This window comes from Ambystoma mexicanum, chromosome 7q (assembly GCF_040938575.1).
Source record: "Ambystoma mexicanum isolate Mex_15411 chromosome 7q, UKY_AmexF1_1, whole genome shotgun sequence".
In the NCBI taxonomy this organism is placed as follows: Eukaryota; Metazoa; Chordata; class Amphibia; order Caudata; family Ambystomatidae; genus Ambystoma; species Ambystoma mexicanum.
Window position 1 is genome coordinate 248,178,351 of NC_090941.1, and position 13,929 is coordinate 248,192,279.

Sequence of the window (13,929 nt, forward strand, 5' to 3'; positions counted from 1 at the left end):
CACACGAACCCCTGTAATACACGTAGCCCGCTCCCCCAGGCCCGATCGCGTGAGAAAGTTCACGCGAACCCCTTAAATACACGTAGCCCGCTCCCCCAGGTCAGATCGCGTGTGTGACTTCCCGCGAACCCCCGGAATACACGTACCCCGCTCAATCGCGTGTGTAACTTCCCGCGTAACCCCGAAATACACGTGCCCCGCTCGCACAATTGCTGTATGTTGCCACTTTTGTAATGCGCAGGGACGCTACCGCCTGCCTTCGTGTGGCGGACGTGTATCGGCTTGTGCGTGTCTTTCGCTGTGCGTGGCTTTGCCCTATTCGATTCCATGAATACGTGTGGTTCGGGTGCGTGTGGGCGTTCCGTCTGCTTCCCGCAGTATATCCCCAGTTACGCCCTTGTTTTCGCGAGTTGTTCCCCATTCCGCGCGTTACGCCCCGTGTTCCGCCCACTTTCTGGTGTATGCGCCGAGGTTGTGCGCTTTCACTGTGCGCGCCGCGCACGTCTTTTGGGATGTTGCAGTGACGTGTGCGCCATGCACGGGTTTGGCGCACATCCCGAGGTAAACACGCGCAGGAACTTCCATGAATCGCACGCCTGCTTGCGCCTGCTTGCGCGAAGATTTTCGGCGCACGTTTGTTCCATGAATCGGCCCCCAAATGGTCAGTATTTGTCACTCCTTGTAGCATGCGGTAGCCCCTTCCTTTGTAATTTTCTTCTGTCAGCCAGGAGTTTCCTGGGCTGCAGCAGTTTTACGACCTTTCACACCTTCAATATCCTGGGTTGGAGGATGTCCATTGTTTAGTCCTGGGCTGGAGACAATAGTCTGGCCTAGCCTGTAATTAGCACAGTTCAGCCAGCATCTGCTGAGAGGAATGCCCTCCCCCTGGATAGAATTACAGTCCCCAGCCAGGCTTAATTTAATTGTTAAATTCTTTTGGCTTTACTTTAGCACAAAACAAATTTGTTGCATCAAATAACAGATATAATTCTCATTCAAGATTTTAAACCTATGGGATCAAAAGCAACTACAATATGGGTTACTATCAGTAACAGGCCTCTTAAATTGCAAACATTGACTTTCAGTTATAACATTTTAAAGTTTAATCTGGAAGGCCCATGACAGCTATCATCACAGGTAGCCCTCTGCTGCACAGAGATTCTTTGACAGATCCAAAGGCAGGCCACTTTTGCTGTTGAGATCTCTTTTTCCTCTTAGCCTTTCAGGACCTTGTAAATTCACAGTGATTCCTTAAACTAAGTGAATTGTAGCACCCAGCGAGAGTGTTGAATATTTGGAAGGCATTATGTACTGGCATTCTGAAGTTTCAGCAACAAAGAAAAGGTGATTTAAAGCAATATTTGAAGTTTTATTTAGCAAAGCACTGCTTTTTCCTTCTGTACTCCGCTTTCGATTGTTGTGGAGCCCAGTGACACATTTCAGTAGTGAGAGCTCTGTTCCACCACTGACAACCTGCGTGGCAGATTGGGCAACCATCTTTCTGTGCATTGAAAAGCGTGATGTTCAGGGGTTGTGGGCGCACACAAGGGTTTTGTGGCCATTTTGCTGTTTCTGTCACCATAACTGGCAGGGTGATGCCGCATAGCATAGCGGAGTGGGTCAATGCATCCCACAGAGATGCCATATTGCACAGCTTAACTCATTCATTTACATGTGTCTGTTTTATATATGCATTCTACCTCTATTACAGGATAGTAGGAAACTTTAAACAAATATTACGAAGTCAAAAGTAGATAACAAGTTTGAAACATTTTATTTATTTATTTGTATTTGTAAAGTGTACTAGCAGCCCACGGGCATAGAGGCACTGTTGCGGAGATTGTCTTACACCAATTTGTTTTAGTTACATAGAGATGCGTGGCTCTTGGTTACAGTGAGCATGATACAAGATTGTCTTGGTTACATGAAATGATCTTAGTTCTGTAGAGGAGTGTCTGTTTTATATATGCATTCTACCTCTATTACAGGATAGTAGGAAACTTTAAACAAATATTACGAAGTCAAAAGTAGATAACAAGTTTGAAACATTTTATTTATTTATTTGTATTTGTAAAGTGTACTAGCAGCCCACGGGCATAGAGGCACTGTTGCGGAGATTGTCTTACACCAATTTGTCTTAGTTACATAGAGATGCGTGGCTCTTGGTTACAGTGAGCATGATACAAGATTGTCTTGGTTACATGAAATGATCTTAGTTCTGTAGAGGAGTTTAGCTCTGGGTTACAGTAAGTGTGATACAGTTCCAGTGAGCGGTACAAAAACAGTCTGATTTGAGAATAACAACATTCATAGGGTAGGGTGATTAGGTGAACAGCAATGTTTTGATTAATTTCCTGAATGGTCGGTGGGATTCGAACTTTCAGACATGGGGGGCAGGGCGTTCCAATGTATCGCTGCCAGCACTGGAAAGCTAGATCCTCCTGCTCGAATTCTCCTAGTTTTAGGAACGGAGACCCTATTGGCGTAGGACATTCTTGTGGGTCTGGTGAGTACCGGCTTGACAACTCTTTGAGCTAATATGGGGGTGCCTGGTTATGGACACATTTATGTGTTAGGGCAAGGGCTTTGAAGACTATCCTCTCTTTAATGGGGAGACAATGAACATTATTCTGGACTGTCTGGAGTTTGGCAATGCTTTTACTGGAAGTTCCTAAAAAAAAGGCATTGCAGTAGTCTAATCTAAATCTGATTATGGCTCTTGCAATGGTAAGACAATTTAGTTCAGTGAGATATGATCTTGCTGCCTTGATCAGCTTGTGATAATGGGATTGACGAATCGTCAATTGTAAAGGAGCTGTATTGTTTGTCCATTTTCCTGAGAGTGGCAGGAGATCCAATTATCAGAAGCTCGGTTTTGTCTCTATTGATGCATAGCTAGTTTTCTGCCAAGTTTGGATTGTGAGTGTCATAAATGTGGGTATATGTCAAGTTTGCATGGGGTGTTCTGGAATCCTTTTGCATTGCTGCAGAGCTTGCTTATGTCATAACGAAAGGCTTTCCATTATGCACATATTTTTTTTCAAAAGTAGCATGAGAAACCAACTATTTTACAAAGAATCAGGTCCCATAAGCCGCATGTCAGTGTCCATGTTCCACTTATTCTGTATTAAGTATTTTATCAGTGTCCTTGACCAAACCCAAATCCTCTATTCGTACAAGTCTTGTTTAAGTTAAATTTGCTGCTTATTCTGTCAAACACATGTTCTACCACGTTTCCCGTCATGATTATCTGGGTGTCAGATTCGATAGTAGGTGTAAGTGGAATGATCAGCTAAATATGTCGCTTCTGGCCATAGAAAGGTCTTGCAATGTCCCACTTATATTTGCTCTACTCATGGAAATAGTTTGTCAGCCCTTCTTTAAAGGTGTGCATTTACACTGAAGCGGTCTTTGGAGCGGAATTATGGGGTTATATCAATTCAATCACGTGCTGTATTGTTGAAAACAAATGAAGTGTTAGCCCTTCCAAAGGGTAAGACAAACACACTGCTAAGATTAAAAATTAATCTTAAAGATGTTTAAAATTATCTTTTTTAATACAGGTTTTCTACTGGATAAGGATGTTGGTCCTCCTCACTTCCAGCAAAAGGTACTGATAACTGCCAGGCTATTATGCAAGTCAATGCAAACAGGACGAGCATACTCGTCCTTGACAATTAAGGGGCTAATCCTCGAGCTTCTGACACAAGCTGGCAGCCCCAAAATTGCCTGGTCTAGACACTTTATACGTTGACCTTTTGAGAAACATGCACTTATGAAAATGCTTTAAGTGCGCATCCTAGAAAGATTTTTGATGCAATCCTCAATCAATGTCATCTCGAAGTTTTTTTTTTTTTTAATACTGTGTGCCTAGCTTTCCATGGCACTCCTAAAAAACTTACCAGAGAAACGTATAGTGCACATCTTCACCCATTTGGCTATTTGTCCTTTCACTGACATTAGAAAGCCTGCTCTAAAATGGTGATAGACTACGTCAGTCTAGTGAGGAAGCAATCATGTACTGCTAGTGGATATGTTTAAGTCCTCAGCGAGCAAAACGTATGCTGTCTTCAAGAACAGTAAGGGGCTCTTTTTCTCTCTGAAACGTAATTCGACAGAGGGGACCTGGTATGTTTGCACTTGGGCCTAGACAGGTCCCTGCTCATACTTGCTAGTTATTTGCATGGCTGACTGAAAATGTGCAGGGCAAAGAGGTTGTGTAGACGCATGTGTACAGTCTTTTGCCCTGTACTTTTGCACTGCGCCGTGTAAAGTGAGTAAACGCTGCTTACAATGCACGCATGAAAAGCAGTGTTTATAATTCCAGATAAATGCTGACCGATATGCTTACATGCCGGACAGGGTTTAATTTTCACTTGTGAATGCTGCTTGCCATGTGAGCATTGCAGGCAGCATGTACAATGGATCCCTATGAGGTCCACCTACTTTATGCTGGGATATTAAGTGGTCGGACCCCGTAAGGATCTTCTTTATTTGCGCCAGCGTCAACATCCATGCCAGCGCAAATGCTGGAGCATTTGTATGGTGAAGAGGAAGGCAGGCACCATACACATGGTTGAAATTGTGGAGGGACACGGATACAAGCGTAAATGCATTGCTCAAGACGTTTATGCCTTTCATTCATGTTACACCACAAACAGAAAATTAGCTCCTCGGTGTTGAAGCGTGAGCTTGGGAAACACGTTATCAAACTGTAGCAACACTAGAAATCATTCCACAGAATTCCAGTTTCCAGCCCCAATCGGAAACACAACTCCAATGCAGGGTTTGCTCAGAACATTAAAACAAAAGGACCAATCCAGTGCGTCAACAGCGTATCTGCGAATCCTCCCAGCTGTCCATGTTAGCACCAGCATCGCACTTGGAGGGAAAGGGTGGCCTATACTTGACATTTCACGGAAACAGAATAAATAATAGGAACAACGCACTTCCTGTCAAAGGTTATTCGAGAAATACAAGCAGCACAAACCAATAGATTGATAGAAAAAATGCATGGCAATGCAGCGGATTGCTATTTTGCCTTTCTCACAGGACATCAACTGTAGTCTCGCGATACGCTGAACTGGTTAACTCATCATTGCTAAAAACAAGTCTACTGAAATAGAGCAACGGGCGCATCGTGGCACACAACAATCCAAGCTGATAGCTGCCATAGCCTGGAAAATCAATACAAGTCCAAGGACCATTAAGAAACGCTGATGCTAAGGCAATTTGCGCGGACTTGCTGAATTCGGAAAAAGCCAGTGGGCAGGAAGCAAATGTTTCAACAACAAAAACGTCAATTTTGCGGTGCATGGCGGTGATTGTTTCCCCTAGAAACTATATTCTGAACTGGCTCAATAAAGCCTTTTATCTTGACGTGTGCATGATTGGGTAGTTAACTGTTTCTTTGTCTAAAGCGCCGGCAGATGTTGCTTTGTGTTGCCTGCTTTTGTCGCCGAGTCGTTCCGTCCTTCGGCAGCTTTTCTAGATGATGAATTTGCTCAGCAAGAGAAACGCTTGTTCCGGCTCGCGATTATGTACACGGTACTCTAGCAGTGCTCATATTTGTGCCAGAAGTGACAAGTGGCGAGACCCATGTACTTGACGGCCAGACGCTTCAGCTTCTCGTGTTGTAGGGATCGGCTTTTGTTCTCGTTCCCATGGTAGGAAGAATTGAATTTTGTCATCACACTGGCATATAGAGACCCTCTTGCATCGTTGACATTCTTACACGTTGATCACGCTTCCTAGCCAGAATTATGCCGACTTTATATGATGTCAGGGAACTGGCATCTCTTTTGATGCAAAACAGCGCTGCACGCCGGCTTTGTGTGATCGAGAGACGTTTCAGGCAAAGGTGTGCCCAGACTCTTTTGACTGTGGTGGCCCAAGTGAGCCACTGGGGTATGCAAGGGTGGCATGAAGTACGAGCACCCACCCCTAATTATCATAGTTGTCAGGATAATGGGGTGGCACCTGGGGTGGCCAATCAGATTCCAGTGGTAGCACGTGCCATCCCAGGCCACGCCCATGGCTTGGGTGTAGCTTGGCTCCCTTATTTACAGGCAGTTAACCTATTTCTGCTTTGATGTCTAGTTCTGGAGGGCAATTCCTGCTGTGTGCTAGGCACTTGTGTCTTACATCTCTTGCCCATCTGTAGTCTGTTTATTGTTACAGACCAAATTATTTATCATATAAGATGCCAATTACATCACCGAGAGAATCCCCAACGGAAGTGAAACGCATATTTGCTTTTTGTATCACTGACAGCTGTTGGTCTTGGACTAATAAAGCTATTTATGAAATAGATCGAACCTGTAAAACAATGGCATTAATCCCACACAGAGCAAACACGAAGCATTTCATGTAATGGCGCACGCACATTTTGCTCTCTGGCTCCAGATTAAGATGAACTTCCAGGGCTGAATGCTAGGCACTCTAACCTGTGTAACTTGTTAACTGAAATGACCTTTCACACTTCGACATTACACAGTAGAATATTTGTTCCGACACATTGTTTAAAACCACTGTAGCGTTGGTGGGGTTTGGTGTAGCATACCATATGCAGAAGGAATGTTCCGCCATTTATGTTCCGAAAGTTTATCCATCTCTTTGATCATCTATTCTAATGTCCTGAAATGAATTGTAAGGATCACATGTTAGATTACACTCATTTCTCAGCACTGCAAAGATAGATCATTTGGCAGAGTCATAATTATTTAGCTATAGTTCAAATTACTGCACATCAGACTTATCTAATAGTATTATTCACTTCATAACGTCAACTTGTATAGAGCTTTCCATAAGAGTATGTTTCGATTCTTGTTACATAACAAGCAAAACCAACAGAAAAATTGATGCGTATTCATTGTATTGACCCCAGCAGGTTGTACCGATGATTTGGCTTTGCAGCTATGGTCTGGTGATCTTCCATGTTGTCAAACCAAACGCCGCCAGCAGTGATTGAGCAGGCTTGCAAAGTTAGGAAGAAGGTCACCTCTTGCCCAAATTCAAATGCAAACTGGGTACTTGGGCTCAAATTTGGTGGGCTAAATATAACTGATCATCTGTGAGCAATTTATTGGTCTAAACAGTGGCCCAGAAAGTCTAGGGAGGGTTGCTGGATACATAAAAGGTCCAGATCAATTCCTGGTTTTGTGTTTGGCTTTTAGAAGGAGAATCAGCGCTAGTCCACAGTAGGCAAGATCAGGAGAGCTTGTTCCGTACTCATAGTGAGTATTTGCTATGTGTTTTTCACGCCGTTTCCTATTTGCAACACTTTATTTTTAATTGTGCTAGTTACGTGAAGTTCCCGAAAGAATGACCCCCTTTGATAAACCCTTTGTAATCATTTCTATGGGATTCCCTTTTCCTCTCAATTCATCCATCCAGAACAAACAAGAAAATCAACCTTTAAGAAGACCTAAGTGAAAAGTGAAGTCATTAGTGTTCTTTAAAACCATTCACTTAAGCTTCCTCCCAAAAAAAGACCCCAAGCAAGAAACCCTTTGTTGGAAACCCTTGTTAAAACATTTGTGTAACACCCTGTGGAGCTAATTTTATTGAAGCTTGTAATTTGGTGGCACAGACCCGTTACTTGTAGACTTACACGTTGACACAGAATTTTCCTCACTTGCATGGAGGCATGCAAAAGGTGATAGCAAAAGGTGACGTACAAGCAGGTAAGCAACCTTTTGCCTCCCCTTTTGCACTCCGCTGTAGAAATTAAGTAACCACTGCTTGCTATTCATGGATAGCAAGCAGTGTTTACAATTTATCCCTATGGAGTCCCTCAGCTTTTTGCTGTTGTATAAAATCAACGGACTCCATTGTGATCCTGAGCATTTCCATGGTGGAGAGCAAGAAAGCAGAGAAAATGCAAATTGTCTCCCCCGCCATATAAATTAATGGAAACGAGCCCTCGCTAATGAAATAACTTCTGCTATGCAGGAGTACAAGGGTGAGTAGAAGCAAAACTACTTAGTCAGCCCTCATACTTCTACAAACCAACAGTGACCCCAATTATAAAGGTAAAACAGACACAGTTAGGAGGTATAACTCCTTCACTTTTTATGGCAAAGTGGGCCGAGGAAAGGCTATACTCTCAAGAGGTGTGTGATTGTGATTCAGTAGCAACCCAAACACCAAGTAACGGTCCAAATTAAAAGGAATGTTAAATTGAGGTTCTATTAATACATGTAACCAATAATCCATCACAGGAGAGGGCCATGCGTTATGGAGTGCTGGGCAAGAAATGAATGACAGCTCTTATATGCAAGTGGTTGATTAGGCTATCAGTTGACCAACCCACTAATTAGGGTTTTAAAACTGTGCTTACATTTCTGTCCAGCAACTCACTATGATTACGTCCAGACAAGACTCAATTTTGACCAATTCATGCGCAAACTTACATAAAATAACATCTTTGCCATGAACCCTGAAAAAGAAACCAGACAAGCAGAGAGGGAAGGCAGAACTAATCGTACTATATCCATTATAATCACTGTAGCAGGTTTGGCTTGCTTATAGGAAACCATGCAGGAAATTGAGGAGATCAACTTGAGGGACTTCGGTATTGATCCGGAGTGGCCTAATAAAAGTGATTTGTTTCTGATCTTAAAATTAACTCAGGATCAATTACCATGTCAAACATCATAACCATTTGTCCAAAGCACATCTGAGTACTTTAAATAAATCAAAACAGCTATCTGAGGTTGATATCAAACCATCTATAAGTGGCCCAATATCATTATTTTGAGTCGTGAGGATTATCATTTTGAAGCAAACACACAATTGAGAGATTATGCTTGCTACATGAAGCTAACAGAGAATCTATTTTCCTCAATTCAGGACAATCTTGGTGAGCTATTAATCAGGTGGAAAATGACTGGACCTTTATATGAAGAAGATTGTCACTTTTTTGTCACCTGACTTTCTGGTGATATCTACCATTTATTTCTTGGCCAAGGTTCACAAGTCTCTTGTTAAACCTCTGAGTGACCCTCCATCCTTAAACTGATGTTGGGTATGTAACAACCACACACAAATAATGTGATACTTCTATCTTTTGGAAAATATTATTTACTTACATATATGTAATCAAACAAATGTACAAATGTACCACAACATTATTTGACTATTGGCTTGAATGGAAATAACCACTGTATGGCCTTTTGCATATACTCACTTATCTGTAATCATTATTTTATTATGAACACAATCAAAATTCTTTTGTCAGCCTTGAGGATGATAAGGTCGAAACACATGTCGGATAACCTTATCAGGAACAAACCTATTTTTGAAAGACCAATTGGGAGGACTCTGAATTAACTGCTCATTATTACGTAGCTTACAAACTTTGAGGAGACAGAGCGCGATTCGCCAAAATGCAGTTCAATCATGCTTTACATTTTTCAGTGCCTGCTGGGGACCACTAGCCATACACTATGACAGACTGCCTACTTAACCGGGATGAGGATAAGACGGCCCTTTTTGAACTCAGGGGAAGAACCAGCAATGAATTTAAAAGCAACTATAATTCAATCGAAACACTAAGACACTAAGACAAACATTCATCATATTAGAATGCCTATCAGAAAAAGAAATAAACAAATACTGGGAACTAGTCTCATTCACTAATTACTTAGAAAATAACAAAAGTCTTAGAGGCCTATGTATTTTGATTTTTCCCAATTTTGATAATAAGAAGATAAAGATCTAGCCAAAAAATGGGAGGACATTCTTAATCAAAGTTCGAAAAGCAGGCTAGAATTGCACATTGCACACACTAATAGAGAACATACAAGACTGACTGCACAAATAAAACAGCTGAAGCAAGAAATTAAAAACATGACACATGCAGATGCACCTAAACAGAAGAATTATGACAAAATGTATAATACTCTAAGGGAATATCAAGATGAAAATAAACTAAGGAAATTTAGGAAATATTTTAGGGATGATATGGTTTAAAAAACAAGACAGGGTCTATACCTTTCAGAGTAAATATGACAATACAGGTACCAAATCAAGAAGCAGTTCATTTAATACTACTCAAGTCAACTCTGACCTGAATCTGAGGGTGAGAATACTGATATGACAGGAACTAGCTCAGAGAATACAGATCCAATCTCCACTGAAATCAAGGGTATTTTAGATCAAATCTGTCGATACAAGAAGGGCAGGCAAAGTAACACAAAACAAGTCAGATTCCAAAGTCCATTAACATAAAATACTACAATACCAAATGCACACCAGGGCTTAGAGGGGGGATGCAGAAGTTTGGACGAGGACGCAAGTCCCACCAGGATTCTGACCAGATCCAACACGTGAAAACAATTAGCGAAGTGACCAAAATGAACCTAGTCGTGCATCTCTCAAGTAGAATACTGAGTGAGCCAGAAATCAAAGTTTTCAATAGAGGATTATAATTTGCACCAAGTTTCAATACTAACTTTGTAGATTTCCGAATTGATGTGTTCAAATTAGTAAGAAAACTGTTTGTTTTTTCCAACCAAGTATATACATATGTTTCAAAACATTTGCTTGACCCCTTGAACACTCTCACCATGAGATCGGATAAAGATACTCATTCAGATCAGGGGACGATATGTACCGAGCTAGGAATGAAAGCCACACATTTGAAAATCAATGATTTAAAACCCAGATCTAAATTTACTCCTCAATTGGAGAATGTAAATGTCATTTAATAGAGCACTAACATAAAATATATGTGTATACTTAGATAAGACTTCTTCCAGAAAGAAGAGAACCAGAACCAATCTTAGCATAGAAGAACACATAGCTTTGGAGAGTCTAGCAAGGGATGGTTCCATTACAATTAAGGAGGCAGACAAGGGAGGCAATGCAGTTATGCTCAATACACAAGACTATATTAACATGGGCAACAAAAATCTAGTCACCATGGAATGTTATAAGCAATTAGGCTCTAATCCAACAAAGAGGGTTGTTCAAGATTTAAAGGCCCTCATTCATGAATGCACTCTTTGGGTTACCTCACAGATGAGGAGAAAAAGGGGTTTGCTTATCACAGAACCCACCATGCCGACCCTATACTTTCTTCCCAAATACACAAACCATGTCAAATTCTTTCAGATGTTAGCCCTATAATGAGCGGCATAGGTTGGGCCACAGAAGGTATTTCCTAATATTTGGATGATGCATTAAAACCACATATAGTCAATATGATGTCCTATATCAGGGATAGTATACACGTTTTGCTGTTCCTAAAGAATATTCACTGGAAGGAGATTTCCTCATAGTCACTCTTGATGTAACAGCCCTCTATATGAGCATAGACCATGAACTAGCCATCAAAGTTGTTGAATATACTTACCACAATTCCTCTGCATCTTTTCACAGACATATTAAAGTACTGAAATGTTTTTTTTTAAGATTTACCCTGACAAACAATCCTCAAAGGTTTAATGATGCATACTGCGTACAGACAAAGGGGGTGGTGATGGGATCCAAGTATGCTCCATCTCTGGCTAACCTATCTATGGTACAATTTGAAGAAATGCGTGTACTTAACAATGATAATTTCCCTAATAATGTTACATCATGGAAACTGTTAAGGATTTCAATCAGGCAACACACACCTTGGTCTCGGTCTAGTATGCAGCGCACGACTGAAATGCCTATCTCTTTATATTATATAGATCCAATATTGAGATGGTATACCACTCATATCACACACCCTTTTCAAATACCCCGGGTCACAATGGACCATGCACCATGCTGGTTGGTAAAATACAATACTTATTTATTTTAAAATTCAAAAGAAATCATACACTTTTTAATGTGGGGCCGCAATTACCAATGGGGTGATAATTACAATGAGAATGTGAGCAATGCACATGGTTTACCCTTCTAGTGGAACATATACACAACACAGTGGAATAGGAGCACTTTTTGATTTGGGAAAGATAGCACGCAAATTAGAATGTTCCCCACCAATGTTCCCTCCCCCACAAATAATCAATTCCGAGTGGATAAACAGAAGCCGCAGGTAATCAGGAATTAGAAACAGGAAACAAAATCCAAATCGGACCTTCCCTCCCTAAATAAGAGAGAAAAACAGATTTTAAACCCCTTGCAATGTGATGAAATGACACTCGGAAATGGACAAATAAATAATGAATGTGCGTTAAAAAAAAACCTTGAAGCAAATATAATTCCTCACTAAAGCAACAATGCAAAGACAGTAACAATCGCAAAGAATGGATTACCAAAAGCATACAGTTTGAAAATGAGTGGAACATTTAAAACAGATTGCAGCAAAATGACACATTGGAAAAGTTGCAATTTTTCAATTCCCGCTTGAAATTACCCAAATGGTTTTTAATAAAAAACAGGTGAAATACACTGATTTGGAGTATGGTTTGGGTTGGGAGATAGAGGTATATCCCAGGGATATTCTAAAAGTGAAACTGGGTCTCTAGCTGGTAAATTGGAGGAGTTATACAAGATGGAAAAAGGTGCACTTTGAGTAAAATGAAGCTGTGAAATAGGAAAGGAAATCAGTTTTGACTAGAACAGTTTTACTTTAACCTAGAGTATTCAGGCTAGCCCACCAAAGAGGGACACAGTAAGATCCAGGGTTGATTCACGATTTTAACCCTGTCACCCCAGCGTCCAACCCTGGCAGAAACCAGTCCGATCACTCGAAATAGGATTAAAGTTTTAGGATTACACAAGACAGATATGGTGGTAGCACTAGAAATCAAGGGCAGTGTTGCAAGAATGAGTCTGACAGTTTCAACAAGTTTTCAGGATATGGATAGGATGACTATGAGAGTGCAATAAGGACCAAGGCAAAACAGGGTATACTATGGATTTCTGTGGGGTGGTGATTTATACTCCCAGTCCACCTTTTAGTTTTGGGATTTTTGGACCATCAATAGCTTCTGGTCACTACACGGTAGCGCACCTGGCAAACAGCCGGGAAGGGCTGGTCACCGAATGGCACTTCTGGACTGGCAATTCTAGTCACTGGAAACTAAAGGTCAGCTGGATGGCAGGATTGCAGTGGACATGCAGTTAGTGGGCCGCAATCCAGGCTGGTTCAGGATGCAAAAGGTACCACAGCTTTATCCTTTTTAATGGGAGATTAGTGGTTTTCAGAATTGAGGCCTTGCTGGGAATAGCATCAGCACTGCTTGGGTTTTGCAGTGGGCCCTGGAGTAGGGTCAGCAAGACTTTGGCCTTGTATTGGGGTCTGGTATCTGGATGATAAATGGAACAGCAACGCTACACAGGAACTTCAGGAAGAGTGTGTCCAGAGTCTTGTCAGGGACTCTTATTTATAATGCATAGTGACATCATCGAAGTATATGGCTGGGCCGGGTCTGCTAAACACGCCTTTACCAACTAGATTGGGCAATCAATGTTTGCCGCCTCTCCTAGGATGTGGCTCAGTTTAGGAGGTTGCATTTTATGATGTAAAAAAACTTCCCAGAGACCTTTTTGCCAAAAATCAGTCATAACAGAATGAACACATTTGTACATTTGCAGCACCTTAATAAATGACATGACCAGGTTACATATTTTATGTAGAGAATAGCAGTCCAATCCTGCAATCTGTGAGACATTGTTTTTTTCCTTTTAATCATTTCTGGTCATTTTGAGTATGAAAGATTCGGCCTAAAATCACATAAAATTATATATCTGTGTGGATTATCATAAGGGATGTAAGTATAAACATTTGCATTGGTAACATGGATACCTTTCTTAAAATCCACAATACTTTGCCATTTCTATTCCCAAGGTGTCATGAAATTCTACAATTTCTTAAATAAAAGCCCATAAAATCAAATTTAAACTAGTATTTTCACATTTTTACTAAGTCTTGCTGCAGAGATAAAAGTCTTTAAAGTTTATTTATGAAATGGTCTCCGGAAGCAA